We start from the raw sequence: 27,804 nt of genomic DNA on the forward strand, positions 1-27,804 counted from the left end.
ATGTGACCCCTGACTCCTCCCCTCCATGTGACATCATCACAGGTCCTGTAAGCACAGAGCAGCCATATAGCTAGAGTTGAGCCTAGAATGTATGGGCTCCTTCCAGGTTAGTGGGCGTGGGGATGTTTCCTCCTGTACACTGTAATCATGAAAGGGGGCTCCCTGCACCCCCCATCTAGAGGTTTTACCCCCATCATCCCGCTTCTCTTATAAACAACTGCAGGACCACGTGGACTTAGAAAAATAATGTTTATTCCCTCTGCAAAACATCCGGCTGCATTTTGAACACGCCCCTATCATGTGACAAATGACGTCATACCTGGAAGGAGCCCGTACATTCTACCATTTACCATCCAGGTGTGCGGCTCTGCAGGTGGAGGTATGTGGAGATTCCCCATTACTGGGGCATTAATATTTTCAGTACTGGGATTGTTTTGGTGAGTTGTTGTTTTTTTGTTGTCGCTTTCTAAGAATCAGAAAGATTTTGTTCTTTCCTCTGATAGATACAGACGACCCAACTCTGAAGACCAGAAAGTGAGGAAAGAATAATTGCTCTCATACTACCACTCCTTTCTTAGGCTACTTTCACACATCCGGATTTTTGCTCTGCGGCACAATACGGCGCTCTGCAGAAAAACCGCAACCGTTTTTTTTGCCGCCGGATGCGGGTTTTTTTGCATAGACTTACATTAGTGCCGTATTGTGGCGCATGGGCTTGCGTTTGGTCCGGTTTTTGCCGCATGCGGCAGATTTAGCCGATGCCGCGGTCGGATGGAACGTTGCCTGCAACGTTTTTTGCTCCGGCAAAAAAAACGCATCGCGCCGCATCCGGCCGCTGCGGTGCATTTTTCAATGCATGCCTATGGACGCCTGATGCGGCGCGATGCGGAAAAAAACGCATCCGGCCGCCGCATGCGGTTTCTTCCACTGCGCATGCTCAGTAGCGTGCCGCAACCGGAAAAAACGGACCGGCCGCATGTAAAAACTTATGCAAAGGATGCGGTGTTTTCGCCGCATCCGTTGCATAGGTTTCACAGCCGGATTGAGCCTTAGGCTGCTTTCACACCTCCGGTTTCTGCAATGCGGCACAATCCGGCACTTTGCAGTAAAAACGCAACCGTTTTTTTTTGCTGCCGGTTGCATAGACTTTAATTAGTGCCGCATTGTGCCGCATGGCCTTGCGTTCGGTCCGGTTTTTGCCGCATGCGGCAGATTTAGCCGATGCGGCGGCCGGATGGAACGTTGCCTGGCACATTTTTTTGTGCGGCAAAAGAAACGCATCGCGCCGCATCCGGCCGATGCGGCGCTTTTCCCAATGCATCCCTATGGATGTCGGATGCGGCGCGATGCGGCAAACACCGTATCCGGCCGCCGCATGCGGTTTTTGCCACTGCGCATGCTCAGTAGCATGCCACAAGCGGCAAAAACCGGACGGGCCGCATGTAAAAAACGTATGCAAAGGATGCGGTGTTTTCACCGCATCCGTTGCATAGGTTTCACAGCCGGATTCAGCAGCACGGCTCAAACCGGATGTGTGAAAGCAGCCTTAGCCCCATACCTTATAATGTCCCCACAGTACCGCCATCCCCCACACACAGTATAATGTTCCCACAGTACCGCCATCCCCCCACACACAGTATAATGTTCCCACAGTACCGCCATCCCCCCACACACAGTATAATGTTCCCACAGTACCGCCATCTCCCCACACACAGTATAATATTCCCACAGTACCGCCATCTCCCCACACACAGTATAATATTCCCACAGTACCGCCATCTCCCCACACACAGTATAAAATTCCCACAGTACCGCCATCCCCCCCAGACAGTATAATGTTCCCACAGTACCGCCATCCCCCCCACACACTGTAATGTTCCCAAAGTACTGTCATCCCCCCACACACTGTAATGTTCCCACAGTACTGCCATCCCCCCACACACAGTACAATGCTCCCACAGTACCACCATCCCCCCCCCCACACACAGTATAATGTTCCCACAGTATCGCCATCCCCCCACACACACTATAATGTTCCCACAGTACCGCCATCCCCTCCAGTGATTTCCAGTGGGGTTCAGGTAAAGTCCGGGTCCAGAACCAAACCTTATTTAAGGGTCCACTCATCTCTATTGCATAGAATTTTGATTATTTTTCTATCTACTGGATAATGAAGTACAAAGATATATTTTTCCTGTAAGATAAATGTGAGGCAGCTGTATATTTCTCTATCTCTCTCCCTCAGATAATGGCCGCTCTCTCTCTGTTACCTGAGATATATGGAAGATGCCTTCTCTCTTTCTTTATTAAGAATGGAGAATGTTCTTTCTTTTTTCCCAAAACTGATAAAAAATTCACTGAAAACCATATTTAATTTTTTTTTTCCGTTTTTTTTTTTTTTCGTTTATTTTGATGAGTGAATTGTGTGAGTGGGCACTTAGCTCAGTTTAGCCTATTGCGGTATTTGATTGGACAAGTGAGAAGCGGAGTCTCCTTTAGTATCAGTAACAGCGAGTAGCCGGTGTTTATGATATTCCAGTTTTTAGAACCTGAGAATATAACATCTACACCTTTTATCTCCTTATATGTTTCCCTTTATTAACTCCAGTAATTGTGTTATTACAATACACTATCGGATATTGGATCCTGTCAGCGGAGATCTTCTATAGATAAGACAATTTTGACCTTTTCAAGGATGGATATGGACAGGGACAGGATGGCGGAGAGGATATTACACCTCACCCTAGAGATACTCTTCCGGCTTACTGGAGAGGTGAGAGATTCTGATGACGGCACATTACATCATTCTTATCTATGGGAATAACAGATGGACAGAACTGGAGAGGTGAGGACTCTGGAAATGTCTGGAGTGAGATTTATTAATGTGTCTCTCCATATCCAGGATTACACAGTAGTGAAGAAGACCTCTAGTGACCGCTGTCAGACCCCTGTGTCTGTGGGATGGGGAAGACCCTTGAGCCAAATCACAAGGCCTCCACATCACCCCCCGATACATGAGGACATCAATGACCAGAAGATCCTAGAACTCACCTACAAGATGATTGAGCTGCTGACTGGAGAGGTGACACTGCTGGGAATGCTGGGACATTATACAGTAACACTATGAAGGGATCGGGGGATGATGGTATCATTGTATCTCTCAGGTTCCAATTAGGTGTCAAGATGTCACCGTCTATTTCTCCATGGAGGAGTGGGAGTATTTAGAAGGACACAAAGATTTGTACAAGGACATCATGATGGAGGTTCCAAAGCCCCTCACATCACCAGGTAATAGACAGGACTAAATACACACGGGCTATAATTATCTGTATGTAAAGAATTACGGTAATTCGGTCTCTGTGTTTCCTCCAGTTCTATCCAGTAAGAGGACAACACCAGAGGGATGTCCTCGTCCTCTTCTCCCACAGGACTGGAAACAAGAAGATCCCAATATTCCTCAGGATCATCAGGTAGATGGAGAGAAGGTGTCATGAAATCTCCTGTGATGTGTGGACGGCTGTGAAGGTCTTGTGTTCAGTCTTCTTTTATCCTCCAGTATTGTATGTTTTATACTTGTGTAATGAGAATGGTGGAGATGGCAGGATTAGAGCTGATCATAGATGTGACTTCTCCATCTTCTGTTACTTTCACAATATTTGTTTCAGGGTGAAGATCTGACCCATACTAATACTACAGAGACATATGGGAAGGATGATGAGCGGAGTAAAGAGAAGATTCCTACAGATAACCGCCCAGGTGAGTAGGAACTACTGAATGTCGAGAAGTCACAAATTCTCCTCAGTCACCGGCTGTGGCTGCTTTATTAGCAGTGTAGTCCTATATCATAATCAAGTGGTCACCAGCCCCCACCCAAAATTGTCCCCATTACTTTGGGCATTTTAAGTCCTTTTGTTGGAGTGAGACTAGTTTTAGTGAGAGCTTACAGCTTGGAGGTCAGCTCTAAACCCTGGAATTAGAAGATGCTGACATTTAGCTGCCCAGATCTCTAAACTGCAAAGCCCAATGACCACATAGATAAAATGCATACCTCCCAACCGTCCCGGATTTTGCGGGACTGTCCCAATTTCAGAGCTCTCTCCTGCAGTCCCGCGGCTGACAGCTGATGTCCAGCCTCCTCTCCTCAGTCCAGTGAATAAATTAAAATAAATTCTCACCTGCTGTGGTTTACTGGGATGGCCGGGACTCAAACTCGTGAACTCATTGTCCATAGGCAGCAGCTCTACCACTGAGCTGCTGCCTCTATTAAAAAACATATGAAGATTTGGTAATCTTGATTTCTGTATTGCAGTAGAGAAACCAAAAACAGATTATTCAGCTACAAAGATGGATGAATGAATGAATGAATGGAGGGACAGAGGGATGGATGGATGGATACAGTCATATGAAAAAGTTTGGGCACCCCTATTAATGTTAACCTTTTTTCTTTATAACAATTTGTGTTTTTGCAACAGCTATTTCAGTTTCATATATCTAATAAATGATGGACTCAGTAATATTTCTGCACAGAAAATGTGCAATCCGCATTTAAACAAAATTTGACTGGTGCAAAAGTATGGGCACCTCAACATAAAAGTGACATTAATATTTTGTAGATTCTCCTTTTGCAAAAATAACAGCCTCTAGTCGCTTCCTGTAGCTTTTATTGCGTTCCTGGATCCTGGTTGAAGGTATATTTGACCATTCCTGTTTACAAAACAATTCCAGTTCAGATAAGTTTGATGGTCGCCGAGCATGGACAGCACGCTTCAAATCATCCCACAGATGTTCAATGATATTCAGGTCTGGGGACTGGGATGGCCATTCCAGAACATTGTAATTGTTCCTCTGCATGAATGCCTGAGTAGATTTGGAGTGGTGTTTTGGATCATTGTCTTGCTGAAATATCCTTCCCCTGCGTAACTTCAACTTCGTCACTGATTCTTGCACATTATTGTCAAGAATCTGCTGATACTGAGTTGAATCCATGCGACCCTCAACTTTAAAAAGATTTCCGGTGCCAGCATTGGCCACACAGTCCCAAAGCATGATGGAACCTCAACCAAATTTTACTGTGAGTAGCAAGTGTTTTTCTTGGAATGTTGTGGGTTGTTTTTTTTTTTTTTGCCTCCATGCATAACGCCTTTTTGTATGACCAAACAACTCAATCTTTGTTTCATCAGTCCACAGGACTTTCTTCCAAAATGTAACTGACTTGTCCAAATGTGCTTTTGCATACCTCAGGTGACTCTGTTTGTGGTGTGCTTGCAGAAACAGCTTCTTTCGCATCACTCTCCCATACAGCTTTTCCTTGTGCAAAGTGCGCTGTATTGTTGACCGATGCACATTGACACCATCTGCAGCAAGATGATGCTGCAGGTCTTTGGAGGTGGTCTGTGGATTGTCCTTGACTGTTCTCACCATTCTTCTCTGCCTTTCTGATATTTTTCTTGGCCTGCCACTTCTGGGCTTAACAAGAACTGTACCTGTGTTCTTCCATTTCCTTACTATGTTCCTCACAGTGAAAACTGACAGTTTAAATCTCTGAGACAACTCTTTGTATCTTTCCCCTAAACAACTATGTTGAATAATCTTTGTTTTCAGATCATTTGAGAGTTGTTTTGAGGAGACCATGATGCCACTCTTCATAGGAGATTCAAATAGGAGAACAACTTGCAAGTGGCCACCTTAAATACCTTTTCTCATGATTGGATACACCTGCATATGAAGTTCAAAGCTCAGTGAGGTTACAAAACCAATTTAGTGCTTCAGTAAGTCAGTAAAAAGTTATGAGTGTTCAAATCAAGAAATTGATAAGGGTGTCCATACTTTTGCACCAGTCAAATTTTGTTTAAATGCGGATTGCACATTTTCTGTTAGTACAATAAACCTCATTTCAATCCAGAAATATTACTCAGTCCATCAGTTATTAGATATATGAAACTGAAATAGGTGTTGCAAAAACCCAAATTGTTATAAAGAAAAAAGGTTAACATTAATAGGGGTGCCCAAACTTTTTCATATGACTGTAGATGAATGGAGGGAGGGACGGATAGATAGATACATGGATAGATAGATACATGATGGATAGATAGATAGATAGATACATGATGGATGGATACATGATAGATACATGATAGAGGGATAGATACATTATGGATAATAGATAAATACATGATAGATACATAGAGGGATAGATACATGATAGTTAGATGATAGATACATATCTGGATTATTTAATACATGTTTGATACATGTTTGATATATTATTTGATACATGTTTGGTGCAGATGTGAATCCTGAAGCTTATAAAGGAAAAAACCCTCAAATCCGCACAGTTCAGCGCCGTGTTTAGATGCCAAAGACGTCACATCTGTTCTTTCCCCACTTAGAGGCGATTGAAGGCATCTAGTTGGGTAGAAGTGTGAGGAGCTTTACCTTCGTTTCCACTATGCGAGGCAGACATGACCAGAGCACTCCAGAGTGGATGGATTCAAATGTACACACTGAGGTGAAGCAACGGTGGTTTATTTTCTCCTCCATGAACGAAAACGTGCAGCAATACAGTGATCAAGTGGCTGTAACTGTGGTAGTCTTGTGATGATTGTCCTAGAGCTGCTACTATGGTCAAAAACATTTCCTATGTGAAGCCAAAAGGACAGAGATGTGCTCCTCACGATGCACTGACTAAAAGTGAAAGTAATTTAGAGTCAGGATGTGAGGTCACATGTAGGGCTGAAAACACCCACAGGCTGGACTAAAAGGAACAAGGGGAACAGAATGATCCAACCAGTAGATGGCAGCAAAGGACAAGCATAAACTTATATACATTGAATAACATTAATTAAATAACAGTAGATATATCATTAAAGGTTTTAAAGAAAACAGTTAGGAACAGAACAACATCCACTTTGGACAGTTAGTCCATGTTCACATGTAGTGTAAATGCTGCATTTATTTTCTCCTGTTTTTTTGCACATAAATTCTGCTGTGTTTATCTGTCCAAGCAAATTGGATGTGATTCCATGAAAAGACGCTGCTGAACTCTGTGGTTTTGGTGGAGTTTTTCCCCCCCCCCGAGGTTTCTATGTGGAGCGTAAAAAAATGCAGGAAAAAGCTTCTCTGTACTATAAAAATACTTAAAAATGCAGAGTAACATCTGTACCAAAAATGCATTAAATAATGGAGAAAAGGCAGAAAAAATGCAGCAAAAATGGAATAATCAGAGAAGATAGTTATTGTGTAGTTTGGTGCATACAGCGGCAGAAAAAAAAAGAAACAGAATTTATGCAACGTGTGAACAAGGCTTTATAGGCCCAAATAAGCAACATGTTATATAGTGACACACATAAATATAAGAAAATTCTGGCTGCTATGAACAGTCCGGGGCACCTGCTGAATGACCCTTACTGTCAAATGGGTGTTTCTAGGGGGTGTGGCTAAGGGCGTGGTCAAATTTTTTCGGCGTGCTACGCAGGGCTGTGGAGTCGGAGTCGGAGTCGGAGCTCATTTTGGTGGAGTCGGAGTCGGAGTCGGTATAAAATGCACCGACTCCGACTCCTAAAATATATAATAAACTGGGGACAGGAGTGCAATGCAGAATGTGCTGAATATTTTACTAAATAATAACATTTAGTATAATGCTTATATTTAAGTGAAAAATGTATTGTAGTACAATGTGAACATCAGACATTTAATTGTTTTTATGATACAATAATCAAGATATTTGGATAGAACATAAAATATATTTATTGGAATACAACTTTAGAACACAAAAAACTGTAATAAATTGTAAATATGTAATACACTATGTAATATACAGTAGATTACATATATATCTTGTGTGTGTATATACACTGTATATACATATATATATATATACAGTGTATATACACACACAAGATATATATGTAATCTACTGTATATTACATAGTGTATTACATATTTACAATTTATTACAGTTTTTTGTGTTCTAAAGTTGTATTCCAATAAATATATTTTATGTTCTATCCAAATATCTTGATTATTGTATCATAAAAATTATTAAATGTCTGATGTTCACATACACATATTCATGTACTACAATAAATTTTTCACCTAACTATAAGCAATATATGTAGGAGTCGGAGTCGGAGCCGGAGTCGGAGTCGGTGCAAGAGAATTTGAGGAGTCGGAGTCGGAGTCGAAGGTTTGGCTTACCGACTCCACAGCCCTGGTGCTACGTGCGCCGCAGACTTTATCCCGCTTTCCTATCTTCAAAAGTTGGGAGGTAAGTAGAATGTGCTGACAACTTAGAAAATCATGTGAAGAAAAATATCTGTACGTTGGGGCTTCACTTTTATAATTGAGACACCAGTCCATGTGCAGTGAGAACCAAGTGGAGAAAGATAAGTATGTGTTTGTTTTTCATATGCACATGGGTGCATACTGTATATAGGGGGCTATGTAAGTGTCTTGTATATAGGAGACTGTATGAGGTTCATACGGTATATAGGACTCTATGTGGGGCTCATAATGCATATAGAAGGCTATTTTGCGCTATTTGAGCTGTAACGGGCTCATACAGTATATAGGGAGATATGTGGGGCTCATAATGTTTATAGGAAGCTATGGGCCAGCGCATACTGTAAATAGAGGCTATGTGTGGGTTCATGTAAGGGGCTATCTGGGGGCTCATACTGTATATAGGGAACTATTTGGGGCTCATTATGTATATAGGAGGCTATTTGAGGCTTATGTAAGGGGCTATTTGGGGGCTCATATAGTATATATGGAGCCATGTGGGGGCTCATACGGTATATAGAGGGTTGTCAGCATACTTGATTCTAATCAATATTAAATAATACAATTAACATAAAATAATTATAATTAATATATTAAAATTGAGCAAAGCTAATTTCAGCCTATTGGTTCGGCCCTTCATAGCAGTCACAGCCTCTGTGGCCATTCGGGAAAATGAATTGCCCACCCCTGCTATAGAGTCAAATGTGAAAACAGTATTCAGCCTCTCATAAACAAGTGCGATAACCTGTTCCCATAATTGCCTAATGCCCGGGCAGTCCTGATACATATGAAATAAATCTGCTGTCACTGAATAACTGTGACTAACCATAAAGTAAAATATTCTTTGATTTGACGCAGAGAGAAGAACATTAGCAGAATTTATAATAATTTTCCATTGTTTAAGGTAAATGGGTATAATCTAAGTCCTGATTCCCAGAATTTAATATAGTCTGGTCATGCCCCGGAGGTTGGCACCCTAGAAGCAACACAAGTTGTGGCAACCTCCCTCCACCCCCCTCCCCGCGCTCAAATGAGACTTAATTCCTACACAAAATGTATCCATCAACAGCCAATATAACATAAAGACTGACAAAGAGACACAAAGTATAACCAAACCCAATGGTGATAAAACAGGAAGAGCCCTCCTCACAGCATACAAATCAATGTCCATATGTATCTATGCATAATTTGTAATGCAACCGGTCACAATGGACATACCCAATGCACACATTTTCTTACCATGGGATTATATAACTAGTTCACATGGTTTGATAAAAAGCATAAATCAAAAAAAGGGTTACTGAAGGAAGAGAAAGATATACTTGTACTTCCCTTTAAAAAAGGCAAGAAAATAAAAATCTTCCCTTAATTTCAAAAGTTTAGAAAGATAATATTTTTAACTTTGGTCAAATGTGAATCTCTGTACAATAACAGCAGAGTTTCCCTTTATCCTGACTTCTCAGTTCCTGTGTGAAAAGATTAGACTAACTTCAAAGAGGACTGGGATAAACTACCCCAAATAATACACACACACACACACACACACATTTTTTATATATATAATATATATATATATATATATATATATCTATATATATATATATATATCTATCAGTGTCATATGAAAAAGTTTGGGCACCCCTATTAATGTTAACCTTTTTTCTTTATAACAATTTTGGTTTTTGCAACAGCTATTTCAGTTTCATATATCTAATAACTGATGGACTGAGTAATACTTCTGGATTGAAATGAGGTTTATTGTACTAACAGAAAATTTGACAGGTGGATACGTATGGGCACCCTTATCAATTCTTGTTTTGAACACTCCTAATTACTTTTTACTGACTTACTGAAGCACTAAATTGGTTTTGTAACCTCATTGAGCTATGAACTTCATAGGCAAGTGTATCCAATCATGAGAAAAGGTATTTAAGGTGGCCACTTGCAAGTTGTTCTCCTATTTGAATCTCCTATGAAGAGTGGCATCATGGGCTTCTCAAAACAACTCTCAAATGATCTGAAAACAAAGACTATTCAACATAGTTGTTCAGGGGAAGGATACAAAAAGTTGTCTCAGAGATTTAAACTGTCAGTTTTCACTGTGAGGAACATAGTAAGGAAATGGAAGAACACAGGTACAGTTCTTGTTAAGCCCAGAAGTGGCAGGCCAAGAAAAATATCAGGCCGAGAAGAAGAATGGTGAGAACAGTCAAGGACAATCCACAGACCACCTCCAAAGACCTCCAGCTTCATCTTGCTGCAGATGGTGTCACTGTGCATCGGTCAACAATACAGCGCACTTTGCACAAGGAGACGCTGTATGGGAGAGTGATGCGAAATAAGCCGTTTCTGCTAGCACGCCACAAACCGAGTCGCCTGAGGTATGCAAAATCACATTTGGACAAGCCAGTTACATTTTGGAAGAAGGTCCTGTGGACTGATGAAACAAAGATTGAGTTGTTTGGTCATACAAAAAGGTGTTATGCATGGAGGCAAAAAAACACGGCATTCCAAGAAAAGCACTTGCTACCCACAGTAAAATTCGGTGGAGGTTTCATCATGCTTTGGGCCTGTGTGGCCAATGCCGACACCGGGAATCTTGTTAAAGTTGAGGGTCGCATGGATTCAACTCAGTATCAGCAGATTCTTGACAATAATGTGCAAGAATCAGTGACGAAGTTGAAGTTACGCAGGGGATGGATATTTCAGCAAGACAATGATCCAAAACACCGCTCCAAATCTACTGAGGCATTCATGCAGAGGAACAATTACAATGTTCTTGAATGGCCATCCCAGTCCCCAGACCTGAATATCATTGAAAATCTGTGGGATGATTTGAAGCGGGTTGTCCATGCTCGGCGACCATCAAACTTAACTGAACTGGAATTGTTTTGTAAACGGGAATGGTCAAAAATAGCTTCATCCAGGATCCAGAAACTCATTAAAAGCTACAGAAGTCACTAGAGGCTGTTATTTTTGCAAAAGGAGGATCTACAAAATATTAATGTCACTTTTATGTTGAGGTGCCCATACTTATGCACCTGTCAAATTTAGTTTAAATGCAGATTGCACATTTTCTGTTAGTACAATAAACCTCATTTCAATCCAAACAGAAAACGTGCAATCTGTTTGTGGCGTGCTTGCAGAAACGGCTTCTTTCACATCACTCTCCCACACAGCTTCTCCTTGTGCAAAGTGCGCTGTATTGTGGACCGATGGACAGTGACACCATCTGCAGCAAGATGAAGCTGCAGGTCTTTGGAGGTGGTCTGTGGATTGTCCTTGACTGTTCTCACCATTCTTCTTCTCGGCCTGATATTTTTCTTGGCCTGCCACTTCTGGGCTTAACAAGAACTGTACCTGTGTTCTTCCATTTCCTTACTATGTTCCTCACAGTGGAAACTGACAGTTTAAATCTCTGAGACAACTTTTTGTATCCTTCCTCTAAACAACTATGTTGAATAGTCTTTGTTTTCAGATCATTTGAGAGTTGTTTTGAGAAGCCCATGATGCCACTCTTCATAGGAGATTCAAATAGGAGAACAACTTGCAAGTGGCCACCTTAAATACCTTTTCTCATGATTGGATACACTTGCCTATGAAGTTCATAGCTCAATGAGGTTACAAAACCAATTTAGTGCTTCAGTAAGTCAGTAAAAAGTAATTAGGAGTGTTCAAAACAAGAATTGATAAGGGTGCCCATACTTATGTACCTGTCAAATTTTCTGTTAGTACAATAAACCTCATTTCAATTCAGAAATATTACTCAGTCCATCAGTTATTAGATATATGAAACTGAAATAGCTGTTGCAAAAACCCAAATTGTTATGAAGAAAAAATGTTAACATTAATAGGGGTGCCCAAACGTTTTCATATGACTGTATGTATGTGTGTGTGTATATATATATATTATACCGTATTTTTCGCTTTATAAGACGCACCTGATTATAAGACGCACCCCCAAATTTGGTGAAGGAATAGAGAATTTTTTAATAAATGGGGTCCGTCTTATAATGCCAGTGTCCGTCTAACAAATAATATAGGGTATATGTCCCTCCTAGCCCCCTCATCCTAAAATTAGCCACCTTAATCTGGATATGGCCACCTTACATTTAACACGGCCCACTGTGGCAGGCCCACTGTGGCAGGCCCACTGTGGCTAGGCCCACAGGCCCACTGTGGCAGGCCCACTGTGGCAGGCCCACAGGCCCACTGTGGCAGGCCCACATGCCCACTGTAGCAGGCCCACAGGCCCACTGTGGCAGGCCCACTGTGGCTAGGCCCACAGGCCCACTGTGGCAGGCCCACAGGCCCACTGTTTGCAGGCCCACAGGCCCACTGTTTGCAGGCCCACAGGTCCACTGTTTGCAGGCCCACAGGCCCACTGTTTGCACGCACACAGGCCCACTGTTTGCACGCACACAGGCCCACTGTTTGCAGGCACACAGGCCCACTGTTTGCAGGCCCACAGGCCCACTGTTTGCAGGCCCACAGGCCCACTGTTTGCAGGCACACATGCCCACTGTTTGCAGGCACACAGGCCCACTGTTTGCAGGCACACAGGCCCACTGTTTGCAGGCCCACAGGCCCACTGTTTACAGGCACACAGGCCCACTGTTTGCAGGCCCACAGGCCCACTGTTTGCAGGCCCACAGGCCCACTGTTTGCAGGCCCACAGGCCCACTGTTTGCAGGCCCACAGGCCCACTGTTTGCAGGCCCACAGGCCCACTGTTTGCAGGCCCACAGGCTTACTGTTTGCAGGCCCACAGGCCCACTGTTTGCAGGCACACAGGCCCATTGTTTGCAGGCACACAGGCCCACTGTTAGATATCGCCCCCATGTTGCTGCTTTTTGTAAAATAAACTCCTTACCTTCTGCAGCACTTTCCTGTCTCGTGTCACCCTCCTCGGGGTTGAGCTCCTCCAGGGTCTCCTGCACTTCCTACTTCCTTGTTCTATTGCCGGTCATGTGATTGGGACAGCAGAGAGAGATATCTCTGCGTGCAAGATCACAGCAGCTGGAGGGAGACCGGGCAGACATGCTGGAGGAGGTGAGTAAAGAGTTTTTATTATTTTACTATGGGCAGCAGCATGGGGGCCATAGCTAACACAGGGGGAGGGGGCATGTGCGATCAAAGGTAAGCACAGGCAGATAATATGCGCAGCTCCCCCAGCCCATCGCCGCGGTGCAGTTTCAGCACCATGGTGGTGGACAGCAGCTGTGCATATTATATGAGCGGGTGCAAGAGATCAAAGGCTGCCGCCCGCAGCTTCATAAGCCTCTACCAACCCCCCCAGCACCACTCCAGAGCGGCCTCCACCTCCCCTGGACCCTGCAGTATATAATCTGTATATTCGGTTTATAAGACGGACCCCCTACTTTCCCCCAAAATTTGGGGGAACAAAAGTGCGTCTTATAAAGCGAAAAATACGGTATATAGATATATATATATATATATATAGATATATATATATATCTATATATATATATATATATATAGATATATATATATCTATAATTGCCTTATTCTGTCTGTCTGTCTTGCTCCAAAATTGTGTCCTTACGGTGACACAAAGCTGATTGGCCGCTGGGCTCGCCATGGCCCCGCCCCCCCGCACGGATTGGCCGCTCGCCCAGGCTCCGCCCGCTCACGGATCGGCCTCTCGCCCTGGCCACGCCCCGCCCCCCTCACGCAATGCACGCTCGCTCTGGCCCCGCCCCCCGCACGCATTCCCCGAACCGACACGGAGCCACGACTCCCAGGTGAGTACTGTACCCCCGGGAGCCCACATCAGCGTACGCCGCCAACCCAGCCGACACATACCCTCGCATTGCTGGGGTTGCCGCCGTATGCTGGTGTGGGCTCCCGTGCGAACGGGGGACGGGATACGCTGGTAACCATGGTAGCATAGTTACCAGCGCATCAAGGTCCTGCAGCGGCGGAACATACACACGCACACACACAACAACACACACACACACACACACATCAGATCACACTCACTCTCACACACACATCACATCGCATCCACACACTCACAACATCCTGGGATATCGCTTGCTTCTCGGCGGCGATACTGTGGAGTGACCTTCCAGGACCTGCCGGAGGATCACATGGCCAGAAGCATGTGGTATCTCCGGATGTTGTGAGTGTGAGCGCGTATGTGCGATATCGTCAGTGTGTGTGTGTGAATGTATGCGATCGGATGTGTGTGAGTGTGTTCTGATGTGTGAGTGTGTGTGTGTGTGTGAGTGTATGCGATCGGATCTGTGAGTGTCGGCAGAGGAGCACGGCGTGCTGGGGGAGGCTGGGAGGAGAGAGGCTGATACAGGGGTAGGCTGATGCTGGGGGAGGCTGATGCTGGGGGAGGGTGTAGGCTGATGCTGGGGTAGGCTGATGCTGGGGTAGGCTGACGCTGGGGGAGGCTGGGAGGAGAGAGGCTGATGCTGGGGGAGGCTGGGAGGGGGAGGCTGATGCTGGGGAAGGCTGGGAGGGAGGGAGGCTGGGAGTAGAGAGGCTGATCCTGGGGAAGGCTGGGAGGGGGAGGCTGATGCTGGGAGGGGGAGGCTGATGCTGGGGGAGGCTGATGCTGGGGGAGGCTGGGAGGAGAGAGGCTGATGCTGGAGGAGGCTGGGAGGAGAGAGGCTGATGCTGGGGGAGGCTGGGAGGAGAGAGGCTGATGCTGGGGGAGGCTGGGAGGAGAGAGGCTGATGCTGGGGGAGGCTGGGAGGCGAGAGGCTGATGCTGGGGGAGGCTGGGAAGAGAGAGGCTGATGCTGGAGGAGGCTGGGAGGAGAGAGGCTGATGCTGGGGGAGGCTGGGAGGAGAGAAGCTGATGCTGGGGGAGGCTGGGAGGAGAGAGGCTGATGCTGGGGGAGGCTGGGAGGAGAGAGGCTGATGATGGGGGAGGCTGGGAGGAGAGAGGCTGATGCTGGGGGAGGCTGGGAGGAGAGAGGCTGATGCTGGGGGAGGCTGGGAGGGGGAGGCTGATGCTGGGGGAGGCTGGGAGGAGGGAGGCTGGGAGGGGGGGGAGGCTGAGAGAAGAGAGGCTGATGCTGGGGGAGGCTGAGGCTGGGAGGAGAGAGGCTGATGCTGGGGACAGAGAGGCTGATGCTGGGAGAAGAGAGGCTGATGCTAGGAGGAGAGAGGCTGATGCTGGGAGGAGAGAGGCTGATGCTGGTGCAGCATGGGGGATGGAGCACGATGGGGGTGCGCAGCATGGGGGATGGAGCACGATGGGGAGTGCGCAGCATGGGGGATGGAGCACGTTTGGGAGTGCGCAGCATGGCGGATGGAGCACGTTTGGGAGTGCGCAGCATGGCGGATGGAGCACGTTTGGGAGTGCGCAGCATGGCGGATGGAGCACGTTTGGGAGTGCGCAGCATGGCGGATGGACCACGTTTGGGAGTGCGCAGCATGGCGGATGGAGCACGATGGGAGGTGCACACCTCCCCCCCAACACACACACACACACACAACACACCACACACACACTGGGAACCACAAACACCGCCCTACACAGACACCCACACACACAGACAACGCTGCACACACACAACACCCAACACACAAACACCGCGGCATACATAAATATACGCACATACCACGCAACACACACACATTGCACAAAACATACCTCCCCCCAAAACACACCACACCCACACAAACCGCGCAACACACACACACACACAACGCTACAGACACACAGCGCTCCACAAACAACGCAACACACATACAACACTGCTCTCACCCCCCGCCACACCCAGACAACACCCAGAACATGTACAGCGCCCTACACAAACACTTGGTAACTACAAACAACATCTCTCTCTATATATATATATACACAGGGAAAGAGACAGACACAGGGAAAGAGACAGACACAGGGAAAGAGACAGACACAGGGAAAGAGACAGACACAGGGAAAGAGACAGACACAGGGAAAGAGACAGACACAGGGAAAGAGACAGACACAGGGAAAGAGACAGACACAGGGAAAGAGGCAGGGAAAGAGACAGAGATAGACAGACGGAGAAAGAGACAGAGAGATACAGAGGGGGAGACAGACATTATAATTACATTTCTATCTATTTGTTTTGTGGTTTTTGTGTGAGAATACATTTTTGTTAATACATTCTATTTTGTTAACAGCAGTTATTAACACGGGCGAAGCCGGGTAGTACAGCTAGTAGTTTATATATTTTGATGATCTGCTTAATAATTTTGTTCCTTTGTATTAAGTTCTCAGAACAATAACATTTGATGATAATGTATTATTAATTTAATGTATTTTACCCTGTATATTCATTGCATTATTTTTAAATCTTCATAAATAAACTACATTCATACTCTAGAATACCCGATCCACCATCTAGTGTGTGTATATTATATATATATATATACACTAGAAGGTGGCCCGATTCTACGCATCGGGTATTCTAGAATTTACGTATTGTGTAGTTAATGTATGATTTTTGTATATATATATATATATATATATACATGCCTCTTTCCCTGTCTCTTTCCCTGTGTCTGTCTCTTTCCCTGTGTCTGTCTCTTTCCCTGTGTCTGTCTCTTTCCCTGTGTCTGTCTCTTTCCCTGTGTCTGTCTCTTTCCCTGTGTCTGTCTCTTTGTCTGTACTACCAGGCTTCGCCCGGGTTAATAACTGTTGTTAACAAAATAGAATGTATTAACATTCCCGGGATAGAATGTATAAATAGAATGTATTAACGCCCGGGATAGTAACTGTCTCTCTGTTTCTCTCCCATTCTCTGTCTGTCTCCCCCTCTGTATATATCTCTCTGTCTCTCTCTCTCTTTGTCTCTCTGTCTCTTTCCCTGTCTGTCTCTGACTGTCTCTGACTTTTTCTCCGACTGTCTCAATCTCTTTCCCTGTCTGTCTCTTTCCATCTTTCCCTCTGTCTCTTTCCCTGTGTCTGTCTGTCTCTTACCCTGTCTGTCTCTTTCCCTCTCTTTCCCTGTCTGTCTGTTTCCCTGTGTCTGTCTCTGTCTCTTTGTCTGTGTCTGTCTCTTTACCTGTCTGTGTCTTTCTCTTAACCTGTCTTTCTCTCTTTCCCTCTCTTTCCCTATCTGTCTCTTTCCCTGTCAGTCTGTCTCTTTGTCTGTGTCTGTCTCTTTGTGTCTGTCTCTTACCCTGTCTGTGTCTGTCTCTTTCCCTGGCTGCATTGTGACACACCAACATTCCATTTAAGGGCGTGGCTGCGCATTCTTCTGAAGTTCTGGCTGCACTGTGGCTCCCAGCTCCATTCGCTTTAATGGAGGCAGGTTTTTTGGTGAATAACTGTAAAGCGCGGGGTTAAAATTTCCCCTCAAAACATAGCCTATGATGCTCTCGCTGTCCAGAAGTGTGAGTGTGCAAAATTTTGTGGCTGTAGCTGCGACGGTGCAGATGCCAATTTCGGACATACATACATACACACACACACACACACACACACACACACACACACACACACACACACACACACACACACATACATACATACATACATACATACATACATACATACATACATACATACATACATACATACATATACACACACACACACACACACACACATACACACATACACACATTCAGCTTTATATATTAGATTACATGACTATCTAACTGTATTTAAATAAATCATTGGATGGAAGAAGTACATTGACACTATAATATACTGTATTCGTTAACAATATCAACCTAAAATATTTTTGTACATCACATTTTTTGTGAATACCTTTTGACAATCTATAAGCAACTTTCCTTGTAAAGGGGTATCAAATACTTGAACCTTGATGTTGGATCTCCTTTTAACTCTTGAAAATGCAACGTAGAGTTGTCCATGACCAAAAACAGTCTGTGTCACGGTGCTAAGTCCGCAGTCGGGTATCTAAGGGGCCTGCCCGCAACATTCTCTCAGTCACACCCACATCCAATCCGGAGGCAGCTGAGCAGAGAGGTGGGCGGGACATGCCGAGGAGGATATAGAGGTATCAGCATAATCAGTATACATTTCACAACAAATTTTGAGGTCCATTTTCTCCTGTTACACTTGTGAGAATGAAAAAATTGTAGTTAAAGCAAAATTGTTGCTGTAAAAATGTACTGTTTCATGGCTCAACGTCAGACCTGGGCAAGGGGTTGGCCCGCGGGCCAGATGCGGGCTGCCTACTGTCTGTGACCGGCCCGCCCGTCTTGCTGAGAGTTGGAGACGTGGCCTAATTTATGCCTCAGCCTCGCTCTCAAGGCTGGGAGCTATGTATCCCGCAGTGCAGTGATAAGCAGCTGCCACGCCCCCACTCTGCCAGTCATTCCCCCTCTGGATGTTAATCACACTCTCTGGATGCCTTCCATGGCATCTATGCTGCTAGCCAAGCCCCCTTTTTCTGTCGTCCACACCCCCTGAATGCTGGCCACACACTCCTCGGATGCCTCCCTTGTCCCCTCCTCCTGCTCTGTCGATGCTGGCCACGCCCCCTTTGCCTGCCCCTTCTACCCTGGGATTCTCACTTGACTGGCTCATCTCCACAGCGGCCACTTCAAAAACGTTTGTTCTACAAACTGCGGTAAGTGCAGCAGTAGCAGCAGGGAGAGTGCAAAGTGTCTGCAGGAGGGGAGAGAAGGGGAGCATCACTTGTGTCTGCTCAGGTCCCCCCTGTGCCTGCAATAGAGGAAGCAGAAACACAGGGGACTCAGAGAAAGCAGCCAGAGGAGCCCTCAGGCTCTGCTGCTGCAGTGCTGCCTGCCTGTGCCCTCAGCGTCCCCAGGGCCAGTATGTATGACCCACTGGCCACCAATGTCAGTATGCATGCCCCACTGGCCACCACTGTCAGTATGCATGCCCCACTGGCTACCACTGTCAGTATGTATGCCCCACTGGCCACCCCACTGTCAGTATATTTGCTCCACTGGCCACATGTATACTTCACTGGCCACCACTGTCAGTATGTCTGCTCCACTGGCCACCACTGTCAGTATGTCTGCTCCACTGGCCACCACTGTCAGTATGTCTGCTCCACTGGCCACCAGCGCCAGTATGTGTGCTCCACTGGCCACCAGGGCCAGTGTGTGTGCTCCACTGGCCACCAGGGCAAGTATGTGTGCTCCACTGGCCACCAGGGCCAGTGTGTGTGCTCCACTGGCCACCAGGGCCAGTGTGTGTGCTCCACTGGCCACCAGGGCCAGTGTGTGTGCTCCACTGGCCACCAGGGCCAGTGTGTGTGCTCCACTGGCCACCAGGGCCAGTGTGTGTGCTCCACTGGCCACCAGGGCCAGTGTGTGTGCTCCACTGGCCACCAGGGCCAGTGTGTGTGCTCCACTGGCCACCAGGGCCAGTGTGTGTGCTCCACTGGCCACCAGGGCCAGTGTGTGTGCTCCACTGGCCACCAGGGCCAGTGTGTGTGCTCCACTGGCCACCAGGGCCAGTGTGTGTGCTCCACTGGCCACCAGGGCCAGTGTGTGTGCTCCACTGGCCACCAGGGCCAGTGTGTGTGCTCCACTGGCCACCAGGGCCAGTGTGTGTGCTCCACAGGCCACCAGGGCCAGTGTGTGTGCTTCACAGGCCACCAGGGCCAGTGTGTGTGCTTCACAGGCCACCAGGGCCAGTGTGTGTGCTTCACAGGCCACCAGGGCCAGTGTGTGTGCTTCACAGGCCACCAGGGCCAGTGTGTGTGCTTCACAGGCCACCAGGGCCAGTGTGTGTGCTTCACAGGCCCCAGTAATGTGTATGCCCCCTACTGACCCCAGTAATGTATATGCCACTTACTGACCCCAGTAATGTGTATGCCCCCCACATTTTCATTGAATCTTATTATTGTTTAACTTACTGTTTGTTTATGAAGGGATAGTACAGTATATATACTATACTAGAAGGTGGCCCGATTCTAACGCATCGGGTATTCTAGAATTTATTGTGTAGTTAATGTATGATTTTTGTTATAGATATATATAGATATATATATATGATGTTGTTATGTGTAGTTGCCAAGTGTTTGTGTAGGGCACTGTAAATGTTCTGGGTGTTGTCTGGGTGTGTGGGTGATGAGTGGTGTTTGTGTGTTGCGTTGTGTGTGTTGCGTTGTTTGTGGAGCACTGTGTGTCTGTAGTGTTGTGTGTGTGGTGCTGTGTGTATTGCGCGGTTTGTGTGGGTGTGTGTGTGGGGGGGGTGCGTGTGTGTTTTGGGGGGAGGTATGTTTTGTGCAGTGTGTGTCTTGGAGGAGTAGTCCTGGGGAGAGAGGAGGATAATAGGAGGAGTAGTCCTGGGGAGAGAGGAGGATAATAGGAGGAGTAGTCCTGGGGGGGAGAGGAGGATAATAGGAGGAGTAGTCCTGGGGAGAGAGGAGGATAATGGGAGGAGTAGTCCTGGGGGGAGAGGAGTATAATATTAGGAGTAGTCCTGGGGGGAGAGGAGTCTAATAGCAGGAGTAGTCCTGGGGGGAGAGGAGTCTAATAGGTAGAGTAGTCCCGGGGGGGAAGGTGTCTAATAGGTGTAGTCCTGGGGGAGGTGTCTAATAGGTGGAGTAGTCCTGGTGGGAGGTGTCTAATAGGTGGCGTAGTCCTGGGGAAAGTGTATAGGTGCCCAATGTGTGCGGGGGCGTGGCCGAGCGGGCCCAGTGGGCGGGGGCGTGGCCAAGCGAGCACAGTGTGCGGGGGCGTGGCCAGGCAAGCACAGTGTGCGGGGGCGTGGCTGAGCGAGCACAGTGTGCGGGGGCGTGTCCGAGCAGGCACAGTGTGTGGGAGCGTGGCTGAGCGGGCACAATGTGTGGGGGGCGTGGCTGAGCGGGCACAGTGTGTGGGGGGCGTGGCTGAGCGGGCACAGTGGGGGGGGCGTGTCCGAGCAAGCACTGCGTGCGGGGCGTGGCCTAGCGGCCAATGCGTGCGGGGGGGGCGTGGCCGGGCCGAGCCGAGTGGCATTGCATGCGGGGGGCGTGGCCGGGATGAGCCGAGCGGCCAATGCGACGGTTGTCACTGTAATGACGTCATTTTGGAGCAAGACAGACAGACAGAATAAGGCAATTATATCTATAGATACAGTATTGGGTAGAACTGAGCTAATTATATTAGTCCGGCCCTCAAAAACCATCCCAATTTTTCATGCGGCCCCATGGGAAAATTAATTTCCCACCCCTGCTCAACGTCATAAAATTCTGAGAAGCACCCGGGGATTCAAAGTGCTCACCACACATCTCAATAAACTCCTTGGGGGGGTGTAGTTTCCAAAATGGGGTTACTTGTGGTTACAGACTGCGGGGATATACATCACAGGAGGTGTTGGGGGCATATACATAACAGGATGGTCTGGGGTATATACATCACAAGAGACGCAGTGGGCATATACATCACTGGAGACAATGGGGACATATACATCACAGGAGATGATGTGGCAAATACATCACTAAGGGGCACAGACCTCACTGGAGGCTAAGTACATCACTGCGAGGCATAGACATAGCAGTGGGACGCGGACATCACTAGAGGGGCACAGACATCACGGGGGGCTACAGACATCACTGAGGGGGCACAGACATCACTGGGGGGGCACACGCAGCACTGAGTGAGACCAAACAGCACTGGGAGACATATACAACACCTGGGAATAGTGGGGCTGCCACTCCTTTTCTTCCGTGAGATGGGAGCGCATTACGCGTTAACCCTGCCCACTACTTTCTCAGCACGCTGGCATTGGCCATGAGGGTCTAATACTTCACTGTATGCACACGCAACATTCAGTATTAAATGCTGCATACGCGTGCTCGCAGCACATGTGGGTGTTTAAAGGCCTGACAAGAAGCGGCTACGACCCCAAGAATGTGCTTGGGGGCTACAGAAAAGGTAATTCGCACCCCTGGGCTAAAGTAACATTTCTGTTGTAAAAAGTAAAATTGAAATTTTTGCCTTCCATATTGGTTTAGTTCCTGTGAACCAAGTAAAGGGTTAATAAAGTTCTTTGGCTTTCTTTTCTGGTTTTGAGCAGTGTGAGGGGTTCAATTTTTAGAATGGTGTCCCTTTTGGGTATGTTCCCTCACCTAGGCCTCTCAAAGTCACTTCTAATGTGATGTGGTACCTTTAAAAAAAATGGTTTTGTAAATGTTGTTGGAAAAATGAGAAATTTTTGAAAAACTTTGAACCCTTCTAACTTTCTAAAAAAAGTTTCAAAAATGGTGCTTATGTAAAGTAAAGAAATGGGAAATGTTATTTATTAACTATTTTGTGTGACAACTCTCTGGTTTAACCCCCTCACCCCCAGATGATTCTCCACTTTTTTTTTTCATTTTTTGCTCCCCTTCTTCTGAGAGCTGTAACTTTTTTTCTCCGTCTATCTTGCCATATGTGGCTTATTTTTGGGGGACGAGTTGTACTTTTGATTGAAACCATTAGTTTTACCATATAGTGTACTAGAAAATGCGAAAATAATTTGCAAGTGGAGTGAAATTGCAAAACGAGTCTTTTATTCACTGTGTTCACTATAAGGTAAAACTGATATGTCAGTATGATGCCTCATGACGGTACGAGTTTGAAGAAACCAAACATGTATACTTTTACATCTATCTAAGGGGTTAAAACAAATGCAGAAGTTTGTCCAAAAAAAGAGTAGCGCTTTTGACGCCATTTTCTGAGGTCCGTAGCATTCTCATTTTTCGGGATCTGGTGCTCAGGGATGGCTTATTTTTTGTGTCATGAACTGTCAATTTTAATGATACGATTGATGTGCAGATGCAATGTTTTGATCACCTATTATTGCATTTTTAAAAAACAAATTGCGGTGACCAGAAAACATAATTTTAGCATTTGGAACTTTTTCTTGCCACGCTGTGTACCAATCAAATTAATTGATTTTATATTTTCATAGATCGGCGTTTCTGAACGCGGCGATACTAAATATGTGTATATTTTTTAACTTTTATTTTCAGTAGGGGTTGACTTGAACTTTTTTTCATATTTTTAAAAACTTATTTTTTATTTTACTAGTACCTTTAGGGGATTTCATGGATCCACTGTCTGATTGCTTGTTCATTTCTGTTGATCATAGCTGCAGCGTTCCTGAGAGCTCTGTTGGCTCTCACAGGAAATACGTCATTGTTGCGTCAGGGGTAATCATATGACCCCGAGCTACAATGACAACCATCGGCTCCCCGTGATCACGCCAGGGGGCCAGCGATGTCAGCGGGGAACAGTATGATCCCGCCTTGGCCATTTAAATCACGATGTCTTATTTTGACAGCACAATCTAAGTGACAAGCAGGCGCAGGTGGATCCATGGATCCACCCGCTCCTGTTAGGCCCACATATCTACTGTTCAAATCAGCAGACATGTACAGGGATCACCAACGGCTCACTACAGCAGCTGGCGGTGATTATTGCGTTCCAGAGTTATAACCTCATAAATTGACACTGGTCAGAATTGAAAAAAATGACCGGGTTATGAAGGTGAAAACAGGCTGTGGGGTGAAAAGGTTAAAACAGAAAGTGATACCACAGAAAATAGTTAATTGCATTTACCATATTTCTACTTTACGTCTGATGTTTCTGTGGATTAAATTACTTTGGAAGTGACTTGGAGAGACCTGTAGCTTAGAAAATTGCACTCATCTTAATATCAAAACCACATACATTTATTAACCCTTAAATTGTGTAATAATAATTGCCAAGGAAACTTATTAGACCTTAATGATCGTCAAACATATTGTCTCTTGGGTACTGCTATGTAAGACTATGGCCACTCTCACCACGGTGTAAAAAGATCTATGAATAGAAGGTGAAGATGATGTGGAAAACTGTTCCAATGAGAGCAGAGACGCTGAAAGATTGGCAAGATGTCTACACAAGTAGTAATTTGTTGGGGGCCCAGGTGCATGAGAAAGGGGGAGAAAATTTGTATTATTTTTTTATTTATTTCGCAACTGCTCCTGAATCCAACAGTTTCCTAATGTTTGATCACATGTCAGGGCTCAGAAGGGAAGGAGCGCTATTTGGCTATTGGAACAGAACACGGATTATATTGGAGTAGTTTGTGGTCACCATTTGCAGAACTCTAAGAACAGAAGAAAATCCCCAAAGTTACTCCATTTTTCTCAGTGTTGTGACTATTTTGACCCCACAGGCACTTTCTGGAAATTAGCATGTAGGGGATGTTGCAGAGAGAAGACTGGAAATATTCCATTTTAGTGCTTATTACATAGTGCCCTGCTTGTGTTTCTAGAGACATACAAACCGTAGACAGCAATGCTAAATATGTGGAAAATAAGTGTTTGGGCACACTGCAATGCTCAGAAGAGACAGGAACATTTAGCATTGATTACGCAGACTTTACCAAACTAGTTTATGGAAACTATGCTGCTTTTTAATTGTCTTTCAGCTGCTAGTAATATGGAAATGTTCTGATTTTCCATGTACAAATGATGAAGGGAAGTAGGGGCTTGTTTTTTGTTGGGGCGGAGTAGAAATTTTTATTATCATTTTGGCTTGTGTAACTTTTTTGATGGCTTATTCTGCCAGTATTTGGGAGGCAGAATGAACAAAAAGGGTTGAACATCATGCTCTTGTGGTTCCTGCTATGAGATCTACTGTTGGATTGTGCACTGCTTTTATCTTAATTGAATCTTGCTAGTTTAATATCCTAATTTCTATGGATATTTTAGAATTTTTTTTATAAAAAATATAATTTAAGGTTACTTTATTAAAAAATAGTCTTTATTCTTTTCAGATGACTGTTTAACGAGATCCGAGGGAAAACTGACATCTGCAATTTGTAAATCAGATTCAGATGATCTAACGGACATACAAGATATAACTGAAGTATCTGCCAATATTCCAGATGTGCCATCATCCCCATACAGCAACAATCTGTCATATGATCCTATTAAATAGGTCCTATCTTCTGATTCATCACAGACTATTGAGAAAAATAAAAGTTATAAAAGGGGAGTTAAAAAACTAACTGCTCTTATATCAAAAAAGCAGTTTTCAAGTGCAGAATATGGGAAACGTTTTTCCCTCAAAACGTCTTTGGTAACAAATCAAAAAATTCATGCAGAGGATAAAAGATTTTCTTCTTCAGAGTCTGGCAAAAATCCAATCCAGAAATCAGAGATTTTTAGAGATGAGAGAGTTGATGCAGGAGAGAAGTCGTATTCATGTTCAGAATGTGGGAAATGTTTTGCAAAAAAATCTATTTTTGTCAGACATCAAAGAACTCACACAGGGGAGAAGCCATATTCATGTTCAGAATGTGGGAAATGTTTTGCAGATAAATCCTATCTCACTATACATCAGAAAAGTCACACAGGGGAAAAGCCATATTCATGTTCAGAATGTGAGAAATGTTTTGATAGAAAATCAAGCCTAGTTATACACCTTAGAACTCACACAGGGGAGAAGCCATATTCATGTTCAGAATGTGGCAAATGTTTTCCAGTTAAAATGAATCTCAATAAACATCAGAGATATCACACAGGAGAGAAGCCATATTCATGTTCAGAATGTGGGAAACGTTTTGCACGTAAATTACATCTTGTTCAGCATGAATATATACATACAGGGGTGAGGCCTTTTTTATGTTCAGAATGTGGGAAATGCTTTGCAGGAAAATCACATCTTGTTCAGCATCAGAAAATACATACACGGGTAAAGCCTTTTTCATGTTCAGAATGTGAGAAATGTTTTGTAGAGAAATCACTTCTTGTTCACCACCAGAAAATACATACAGGGGTGAAGCCTTTTTCATGTTCAGAATGTGGGAAATGTTTTGCAGAAAAATCATATCTTGTTCAGCACCAGAATATACATACAGGGGTGAAGTCTTTTTCATGTTCAGAATGTGGGAAATGTTTTGATAGAAAATCAAAACTTGTTATACACCAAAGATTGCACACAGGGGAGAAGCCATATTTGTGTTCAGAATGTGGGAAATGTTTTGAAGATAAAATTAATCTCGCTAAACATCAAGGATGTCACATAATGGAGAAGCCATATTCGTGTTCAGAATGTGGGAAATGTTTTGTACATAAATCCTATCTTGTTAAGCACCAGAAAATACATTCAGGGATGAAGCCATTTTCATGTTCTGAATGTGGGAAATGTTTTGTAAAAAAATCATATCTTGTTCAGCACGAGAAACTACATACAGGGGAGAAGCCTTTTTCATGTTCAGAGTGTAGGAAATGTTTTGCAGACAAATCAAATTTTGTTAGACATATGAGAACGCACACAGGGGAGAAGCCTTTTTCATGTTCAGATTGTGGAAAATATTTTTCACAAAAATCAGTTATGCTTAGACACCAGAAAATTCACTAGAATTTTTAGAGCCATATTCATGCTAAAAATGTGGGAAATGTTTTAGTCAGAAATCACATTTAGATGTCCATCTGAAAACTCATACAGAGCAAAAGCCCTTTCTTTGTTCAGAATGTAGAAAATATTTTACCCAAAAATGGCATCATCTTGTACAGTGAAGAAAATAAGTATTTGATCCCTTGCTAATTTTGTAAGTTTGCCCAATGTTAGACATGAACAGTCTATAATTGTAAGGGTAGATTAATTTTAACAGTGAGAGAATATCCAAAATTAAAATCCAGAAAATCACATTGTATAAATTTCTTAGCATTTTGTAAAGAAAAATAAGTATTTGATCCCTCTGGTAAACAAGACTTAATACTTGGTGGCAAAACCCTTGTTGACAAGCACAGCAGTAAGACTTTTTTTTGTAGTTGATGATGAGGTTTGCGCACATGTCAGGAGGAATTTTGATCCACTCCTCCTTGCAGATCATCTTTAAATCTTGAAGATTTTGAGGTTGTCGCTTGGGAATTCTGAGCTTCAGCTCCCTCTGTAAGTTTTCTATGCGATTAAGGCCCCTTTCACATGTCAGTGATTCTGGTACGTTTGTGCTATATTTTAAACGTACCAGAATCACTGACATACGCAGACCCATTCTCCCTGCTGCTTCTAAGCCAGCTGATTACTGTCGCGCATATTCATTATGCGCGACACAGCCGACCCGGAAGCAGCTCCTGCAGGGATCACCGCCGGCCGGATGCTGCGTCGCGGGAGCGATCAGCACCATGGACAGCGGGAGCGGGCGCAGGTGAGTGAATCTCTAAGTGCAATCACGGGCCACGGACAACGGAGCCCGGATTGCACTTAGACAACCAACGTGTGCCGTGATTTTCGGCACACGCAGGGACATGTGCGTGTTTTACACGCCAGTGAAAAACGTCTGTGTTTTTCACTGACGTGTGAAACGGGCCTAAGGTCTGGAAACTGGATAAGCCACTCCATGACCTTAATGTGCTTTTTCTTGAGCCACTCCTTTGTTACCTTGGCTGTATGTTTTGGGTTCTTGCTGTGCTGGAAGACCCAGCCATGACCCATTTTTCTTGTAAATAGTTTTTATTTAATAAATTCAATAACACAATAAACAGGTGTTTATTTTCCATGTGTATGAAATAACCCATCACAGATGATAATACATAAATCATTGTTCAGTAGCTTATAAGAGTATCACATTTATCATAAAA

General features: G+C 44.9%; 1 pseudogene; it reads left to right on the forward strand.

Annotated features, from left to right (window-relative positions):
- Window positions 1-252: 252 nt before the first annotated feature.
- On the forward strand, window positions 253-27,804 carry LOC142312187 (uncharacterized; annotated as a pseudogene).

Source organism: Anomaloglossus baeobatrachus, chromosome 5 (assembly GCF_048569485.1).
Source record: "Anomaloglossus baeobatrachus isolate aAnoBae1 chromosome 5, aAnoBae1.hap1, whole genome shotgun sequence".
NCBI classification, from domain to species: Eukaryota; Metazoa; Chordata; class Amphibia; order Anura; family Aromobatidae; genus Anomaloglossus; species Anomaloglossus baeobatrachus.